The sequence below is a fragment of the Petaurus breviceps genome, unplaced genomic scaffold, assembly GCF_028583685.1.
Source record: "Petaurus breviceps papuanus isolate PSGF00001 unplaced genomic scaffold, PetGlider_PUasm1.0 551, whole genome shotgun sequence".
NCBI classification, from domain to species: domain Eukaryota; kingdom Metazoa; phylum Chordata; class Mammalia; order Diprotodontia; family Petauridae; genus Petaurus; species Petaurus breviceps.
The window spans coordinates 229,659-238,365 of NW_027186372.1; the positions used below are offsets into that span (position 1 = coordinate 229,659).

Here is an 8,707-nt window from a genome sequence, read left to right on the forward strand (position 1 = left end):
TCATTCTGGTTGTGAATTCTCTAACTTGTCAATATCCTTCCTAAAATTATCTCTAGTCCTAAATACCATATTCAAAGTGCAGGTTTTTTTTTTTACTCATGGAGGACAGTGGACCTATAACCTCTTTTTCGCTGAACCTGATAATTTCATTAATACAGGTGAAGATTGCTTTACTTTCTTTGGCTATCATGTTCCACTGTTCATTCATATCCAACTTGCAATTCACTAAAAGCTCTCTTCTCTCTCCACCTTTTTCCCTACCCTACCCCCCCCCAATAATGGTAATAAAAATGTGAAGATCTACCCTTCCCTTAATAGGATTAGGTGAATTTGAGGACTTTTCCTAATTTGAAAATAAACTTTGCTCCCTACTAGGCTGAATGTGGTTACATGGAGCCTGTGGTAGGAGGCTTGTTTTTCAGAAAAGCACAACTTTGGTTACTTTGTAGTCAAGTGGGTCAGGAGGGTTGTCAGGGTCTTTGACCCTGGAGAAGGCTTGGGGCTCACTCTTGGGAAGAGTTGTGTGATTTGGCCAGATGAGACTTGGGCAGCCATTGAGCCACCCAGCTTTGAAAACCCAGATGTTGGTGTTTCTCGTTCTGGTGTGTATGAGATGGTCAGACAGCTAGAAACTCTGTATGTTGGTATGCTGAATTGTGTTATTTTCTCTGTCTGTATTTTTGTCTACTTATAACTTCTGTTTTTATTCTCTGAAGTTCAGGGTGCTGACTTTTCCCCCTGAACTAGTTAAATCATATATGTTTGATTAAAGTAAGATCGTTAACCCTTTTTGAGTTACTTTCCTTTAGAAAAGCAGATTAAAAAACCTGTCCTAACAGTCATCCTGGGTATTGCTGCTACACCCCGCTCCCCCCCCTAGTATTATTACTGGAAAGAATTTTAGAGAACCCTTCCATTTTAATTTTGCTAATTTACTTAAAATTAGGAACTTGATAAACATCAACAAACATGAATATTTCTCCATATAAAGAAGTAAATAGCAAAAGAGGACCACATATGAAACGATGAATCTATACCCTGTACACTTTATTATAATATTTCAATTTTAATATGGTAGTTACAACATTGCCTGCTTTTTTGTGTTCCCTTTAGGATGTTCTTCTCTCTTCTGTGCATTTTGTAATTAATTCATTGAGACATTTTTTTTCCTTCCTGTGATTTTGCTAACATTCTTACTACCTCTCACTTCTCTAATAACACTTCCTTCCTCCCTCACTCCCTCTTTCCCTCCCCAAACCCTTTCTTGTCTTCCTAGGAATGGGAGGCATGGTTCATGCTTAACCTTCTTCCTGGTCTTTTTTCACATGAACTTATATACATATACATATATATATATATATATACATATATATATATGCATGTGTAATATGGTCTCTGGGACATCTAGTTTAATCCCTCTTGAACAAGAATCTTATTTATAAACTACCCAGCAACTAGTATTCTTGCCTCTGCTTGGCATCTACAATGTTCAGTAATACACAACCACTTAAAGCAGTCCATTCCATTGTTAAAATGTGTTTTGCTAAACTACATGTATTTATTACAATGTATTTCTCCTCTTTTCCAATGGGGAAATTGGGAGGAAAAGAATAGATTTTTGTCAATTAAAAAAAATAAATAAAAAGGAAAACTCTCATTATTAGAACACTCTTATTTTCTTCCTTGTAACTCTGTAACCTTTGGCCAAATTCTCCCCTCACTATTCTGAATTCAAGAAAGAGGGAGCTCTTTTTGCTGATGATTCTGGTTAATTATGTTGTTTGGTCCCTGAAGAAACTACTTGTTAATTGATAAGGCTGGGATATAATATTTTTTCTATGCTTTCTAAAATACTATTATAAAAATTTCCCTCCACATACAAATTTTTTATTTGGTAGTGGCAGTGACTGGGCTCTGTTGAGTCAGGATTTTTCTTACACTATTGGCACATAGGCCTTTTTAGTTTCTGGTTTTCCATGTTAACAACTTTATTAAACATCAGTAAAATTTTCAGGTGATCAATTGTTGACCACTGAAGCCCAGAGTCAGCTATGGAACTGAAATCTGCTTTCCTTATAATTCCATGAAGCTCAGGATATTCGACCCCCACCTAAGTGAATGCATTGAAGATATAATTTATACCTTGGTCAGGTCTTGCTTTAATTATTCTTGTGCTAGGAGTCAACAACCTCATACTGTGACAAAGACTGAGATTAAAGACAATTGCTGCAAATTCCGACAGTCTAGAAAATGTGGACGTGTATCCATCCAGGTGCATACATACCAAAGTGCGGGCCTTTGGCTTTTAGATGAGATTTCGAGGGTGAGAAATGATAGAGAAAATATTAAGAATTACTGACAAAGATACTCTATTGTATCTCAGATATTTATTTCTTTAAATATATGTTTGTTAAGATTTTCAAGTCTGCCTATTTTTAACAAAATAGTATATTTTTAGTCAAGGCAATATAGAAGATTAATGATTATGAGACCTCAGGAGCTTACATCTCATTTCAATCTCAGGGAAATCATAGGTGCTATATTTTGGACCATGTGATTGAGATACCACCACCACCACCTGGTGGCAGTATACCAAAGTTGCAAGTTTTATTTTGAACAAACCTCCTTGGCATATTGAAACTGTAATTACAGAAAGAAAAATCACTGGATGATGATAAAATCACAATATACTCGATCACTTTTTGTGTTAATCAGGACATCTTTCTACTGCCCAGTTATCCATGGTAAACGTATGCATGAAACCCAGAGAGCATCCTCAGACCTCATTTTTCGCCATTCTTCATCTCACTTTGTCTTCTCACCCAGGCAGGTCAGAATCTAGGTCTCCTGAAGGCAGGGCCTATCAATGTCCTTACTATAACCAATATCCAACACTGATTGCATGATTGACACATGTGTTTCCACCATGGTAAATACAGTTTAATTTGATTATTTTCCTCAATAGAATGTAAGCTCCTTTAAGACAGGGACTGTTTAATTTTTGTCTTTGTATTCCCAGAACTTAAAACAATGACTGGAATATACTAGGAATTTAAGAAGTACTTCTTGAATAATTGATTTTTTATTTAATTTTAAAAATTTTTATTAATTAATTTCTAATTTTCAACATTCACTTCCACAAGATTTTGAGTTCCAAATTTTCTTCCCATCTCTCCCCTCCCCCACCCCAAGACCTTATACATTTCTGATTACTTCTTCCCCTAATCTTCCCTCTCTTCTATCACCTCCCCTCCCACCTTTGTCTCCCCCATCACCTTCCCTTAAACTTTTCTGTAAGGCAAGATAGATTTCTATACCCCATTGCCAGTATATCTAACTTCCCAGTTGCATGTAAAAACAATTTTTAACTTTAATTTTTGAAAATTTTAGTTCCAAATTCTTTCCCTTTTTCCCTCCCCACCCACCCTGATTGACAAGGCAAGCAATTCAATATAGGTTATACATTTGTAGTCATGTAAAAACACTTCCATAATACTCATGTTGTGAAAGACTAACTACATTTCTCTCCATCCTATCCTGACCCACATTCATTCTCTTCTCTCCTTTGACCCTGTTCCTCCTCAAAAGTGCTTGCTTCTGATTACCCCCTCCTCTAATCTGCCCTCCCTTTTAATATCCCCCCATCCTCTTTTCCCATAGCCTATAAGTAAGGTAGATTTCCCTACCCAAATGAGTGTGTATCTTATTCCCTCCTTAAGCCAAATTTGATGAGATTAAGGTTCATGCATTCTGTCTTATATCTCCCTCTTCCTCTCCACTGTAAAAGCTTTTATTTTTTGGCCTCTTTTATGTGAAATAATTTTCTACCCCATTCTACCCCTCCCTTTCTCCTTCCTCCAATACATTCCTCTCTCTTGCCCCTTAATTTTATTTTTTAGATATCATTCTTTCAACCCACCCTGTGCCCTCTGTCTGTCTGTCTCTCTATATATTCCCTCCAACTATCCTGTTTCAAGGTCTCATGAGTTACAAATATCATCTTTCCATGTAGGAATGTAAATAGATTAACTTTAATAAATTGCTTATGATTTCTCTTTTCTGTTTACCTTTTCATGCTTCTCTTGAGTCGTATTTGAAAGTCAAATTTTCTATTCAGTTCTGGTCTTTTCACTAAAAATGCTTGAAAGTCCTCTATTTCATTGGATAGAAATTTCCCCCCCGTGAAGGATAATACTCAGTTTTGCTTAGTAGGTGATTCTTGGTTTTAATCCTAGCTCCTTTGGCCTTTGGAATATCATATTCCTTCTTTATTTGCTGCTGTTCTCCATTTGGAGACACTGGCACAGGACCGCTCAGCATGGCATGCCCACATTAGAGAAGGCACTGTGCTCTATGAGTAAAGCAGAACTGAAACAGCTGAAAGGAAATGCAGGATGTGCAAATTTAGAGTATCCACCCCCAATATTTACAAGAACTATTTGTGTCCATCCTGTGGTAGAGCATTCTGATTTGTATCGTCTGAATAGCCACAGTTGGACACACTTAAACTTGCCTCTAGCATAGTGATGTCATTTTAGTCCTCTTCCAGATTGGACAATAACCAAAAAGCATCATATCCAAGCCCTTAGTATTAAAGCTGCCAAATCTCATGTTATCCTTACTGTGTTTCCACAATACTTGAATTGTTTCTTCCTGTCCTGTAACTACTTTCAGTATTTTCTCCTTGACCTGGGAACTCTTGAATTTGGGTATAGTATTCCTAGGAGTTTTCCTTTTGGGATTTCTTTCAGGAGGTGATCAATGAATTCTTTAATTTCTATTTTACCCTCTGGTTCTAGAATATCAGGGCTGTTTTCCTTGATAATTTCTTGAAAGATGATGTCCAGTCTCTTTTTTGATCATAGCTTTCAGGTAGTACATTAATTTTTATATTATCTCTCCTGGTTCTGTTTTCCAGGTCAGTTGTTTTTCCAATGAGATATTGCACATTGTCTTTTATAGTTTCATCCTTTTGGTTTTGTTTGATAAGTTTTTGATTTCTCGTAGAGTCATTAGCTTCCATTTTACCTATTTTAATTTTTAAGGAATTATTTTCTTCAGTGAACTTTTGGATCTCTTTTTCACTTTGTCCAATTATACTTTTTAAAACATTCTTCTTCTCATTGGCCTTTTGGATCTCTTTTGCCATTTAGGTTGGTTTAATTTTTAAGATATTATTTTCTTTGGTATTTTTGGGGTCTCCTTTAGCACTCCTTTGATTCATTTTTCATGATTTTCTTCTGTCACTCTCATTTCTCTTTCCAATTTTTTTCTCTACTTCTTCTGCTTAATTTTAAAAATCCTTTTTGAACTCTTCCATGGCCTAAGACCAATTCATATTTTTCTTGGAGGCTTTGCATGTAGGAACTTTGACTTTGTTTTCTTCTTCTTGCTATATTTTTTAAAGCAATTGGGGTTAAGTAACTTGCTCAAGGTTGCATGGCCTGTTACTTTGTGTGGGTGTCAAGTATCTGAGGCCAGAACTGATCCTGGGTCTCCCAACACCAGGGCCAGCACTCTTACTCACTTTGCCACCTGGCTACCCCTGGTTGTATGTTTTGATCTTCTTTGTCACCAAAATAAGATTCTATAGTATGAGTATTTTTCCCGCTGGTTGTTCTTTTTCCCAGCCAATTACTTGAATTTTTAACTTTTTGTTAAGGTAAGACTCTGCTTCTAGTGTGAAGGGAGTACTCTCCCAAGCTTCAAGGGTTTTATGGAGCTGTTTTCAAAGATGCTTCTAGGGACCTGCAAATTTTCAGTTCTTTCAAGGTGTCATGATCAAAGGAGAGGTGTTTACTCTTCTCCTGGCCTGTACTCTGGCCTGTGACTACAAGCATTCTTTTCTACCTTTGATCTGTGAGGAGGATTGCCTCTTTATTGAGCCACAAGCTCTGCCATGCCAGCTCTCCTCCTTGCCCCAGGACCACCCAGGACTGCCACCCAGATCCAAGCATGGGCAAAGCAAGAGAATCTTGCCTTAGTGCCAGCAAAGAGATCCCTGCAATACCCCTCTTATCAGTTGCTTTATCCCCAGCTCCCCTTCAATCTGTGGACCAAGATCTCTAGAAGCAGCCAATTCCACTGCTACCACTGCCGCCTTGGGTCTGCTCCTCTCTCACCCAGGTCCGAGAGACCTTTCCTACTGAATTTCTGAGTTATCTTTGGCATTTGGGGGTTGAGAAGTCTGGACACCACCACAGCTGCCAGTGACTCAGTCCCGAGAGGCCTGCTCCAGTTTTGCTCGGGCCCAGTCAGTGTTTGCACTGGATTGCCCTCCTCTCTCAGACTAGTGCAACAGACCTTTCCTGTTGACCTTCCAGGTTGTCTTGGGCTAGAAATTTGTTTCACTCTATCATTTTGAGGGTTCTGCTGCTCTAGAATTTGTCTAGAGTCTTTTTTTTACAGGTATTTGGAGAGCTCGAGCAAGTCCCTGCTTTTACTCCACCATCTTGGTTCTCCCCCTAATTGATTTTTAAAGGGAGTATTACATGATCTTGTCTGATAACATCCTCCCCAAAGAAGGAGGACAATGCTCAAAGACTCTGCCAGGTGAGCCCAAGTTTGGGCAGATATTACAAAGCCAGTACAGCTACAAGGAGGGCAGTATTGGGCTATGGGTTTGTTGTTGGAAGCCCAAAGTTCAGAGAGGCACCAGAAGGTTGGTCATTGGGGGAGGATATTTTTGCCCATACCACCTCACAAAAAATGTCAAGCTAAAGTGTGGAGGAACTGAGATCTGAAAAAGTGAAAGGGGAGAGCCCACTAAGGAAACCACGAAGGCCTGAAGTATTATCATATTATGTGCTGGGCATTGAATGATAGCAGAAGATGATGCCAGTTGAGGGAGACCTGTTCTTTGCATTTGACCCAGGTTTAATTCACTTTCTTGGCAAAAAATGCCAGAACATATTTTTTCTCTCAGTTTGATGACTCCTTTTCCTGAACTCCTATAGCACTGAATTTACTACTCACAGAATAATAAAATCACAGAGTTAATATGGATCTAGGAGATTATCTAATCACTTATCTTGAGCCTCAGTTTTCTAATCTGTAAAACGGGAATAGTGACACCTGTTTTTGTTCACAGAGATATTGTGAGAATCAAAGGCATGAATTATGTTAGATAGTATTACTATAGTACTAATAATACTAGAAATGCCCCAGTTTCTTTTGAAGAGAACCTCAGCCACCCATAGGGACGTATCTGAGAATGAGAGTGAGGCTTTTCCCTATACCAGGATTTTCCTACCCAAAATAATAGGGCAACTCCATTAAAAAATTCAGTATTTATGAAGCATCTACTATGTACTATACTGGGAGTTAAAAAAAGAAAAAAACAAAGAAAAAAGACACAGGCTCTGCCCTGACAGAGGGTACAGGCTATCAGTCCTAGGGGGATATTCCATGTGCACAAATAAATATTGTACCAGGTAGAATGTGATAGAGGCAAAGGAGAGAGAGTCAGGCAAAAGGCTTTCGGACAATTGAGGAGGGAGAGATCACCTGTAGCTGGGATAGGAGATTGGGGTGGAGGAGCAGAGAAGGTCAGAGAGAGTTTCCTAAAGGATCGCCCCGGGATCACTGCTGCCCGGAGGACCTGGAGGTGCTCGGGGCTCTGCAGCAGCGGCGGCCCGAGGGCTCCCCGGCCCCGCGCCTCGCCTAGCCCGGCAACAGCCTGACCTACCTGTGCGGGCCACGCCTCGCCTCCGCTCACTTGGAGAGTGGCAGCAGCACCTCCTCGTCTTCCTCGTCCTGCTCTTGCAGCGGGGACCCTCCTCCCCTCCCCAGCCATCTCGCCCACCCCACGGCCTCCGCCCACGCTGCCTCCCGCAACTGCCATAGTCCGTTGGCCGCCCAGGAAGAGCCACCTGTGACGCTTCGAGGGCTGCTGCAAAGTGTAATGGAGTACTTCCACCTCAGGGTGGGACGTTCACATGCACCCAAGTGAGGGTCCTGCACGTCCTGCATCAAGAAGCTTGCGGGTTGGGATGAGCTGGTCTGGCATTGCCGGACACACCATTGAGAAACATTTCTCCTGGCCGTCTGCAGCAAGCATTTCATTTGAAGTGACCACCTGACCAACGACGCAGGCCGTTACTACACCTCCCACCCCAGCATGATCACGTGTCAGTGGGCCTGCAGTGTCTTCCCTAGCCACTGCTTGGCTTCTTCCCCCTACAGCCCAGTAGGCAGCCCCAGCAGCCCTGCTGCCTTCCCCTAGGGGGAAGGACCCAGGAAGCTTCTGTCACTGCCCCTTGTTCTTCTGACATCTCCCCTCACCCCAACTTGGGCCTCCCTGAAGAGCCATCTACCCCTGGACCTTCAGCCTCCCCTGAAGCTGGCTGCCTCACCCGATGGAGGAGGCCCTCCCTGTTCCCTAAGGGCACAGACTGGGACACCAAGCACATTCCTTCCCCCTTGGGGCCACATGATATTACATTTTTAACCATTGTGCTAATGGGAGGGTCAGTATATCGGACTACGGGGGCTGGGGACAGAGATAGCACCAGTATTTGCCTGGAAGGTGGGGGAAGCTAGAGTTGCTTGCCATACCCACCCCCTCCAGGGTCTCTGCCATCCATTTGGGCCACCTTTGCCCCAGGGATTCCCTGAGGGGTGACAGCATGTGGATGGTTTGGTGAAGGGGAACAGCAAAGTGAGAACCTCACTTGTCAGCTGGTTTTTCTGCATCTTTAAAAGACTT

At 41.3% G+C, this 8,707-nt stretch overlaps 1 pseudogene; it reads left to right on the forward strand.

Moving 5' to 3' along the window:
* The first annotated feature begins 6,616 nt into the window (after positions 1–6,616).
* Positions 6,617–8,224, forward strand: LOC138172834 (Krueppel-like factor 9; annotated as a pseudogene).
* Positions 8,225–8,707: the final 483 nt, after the last annotated feature.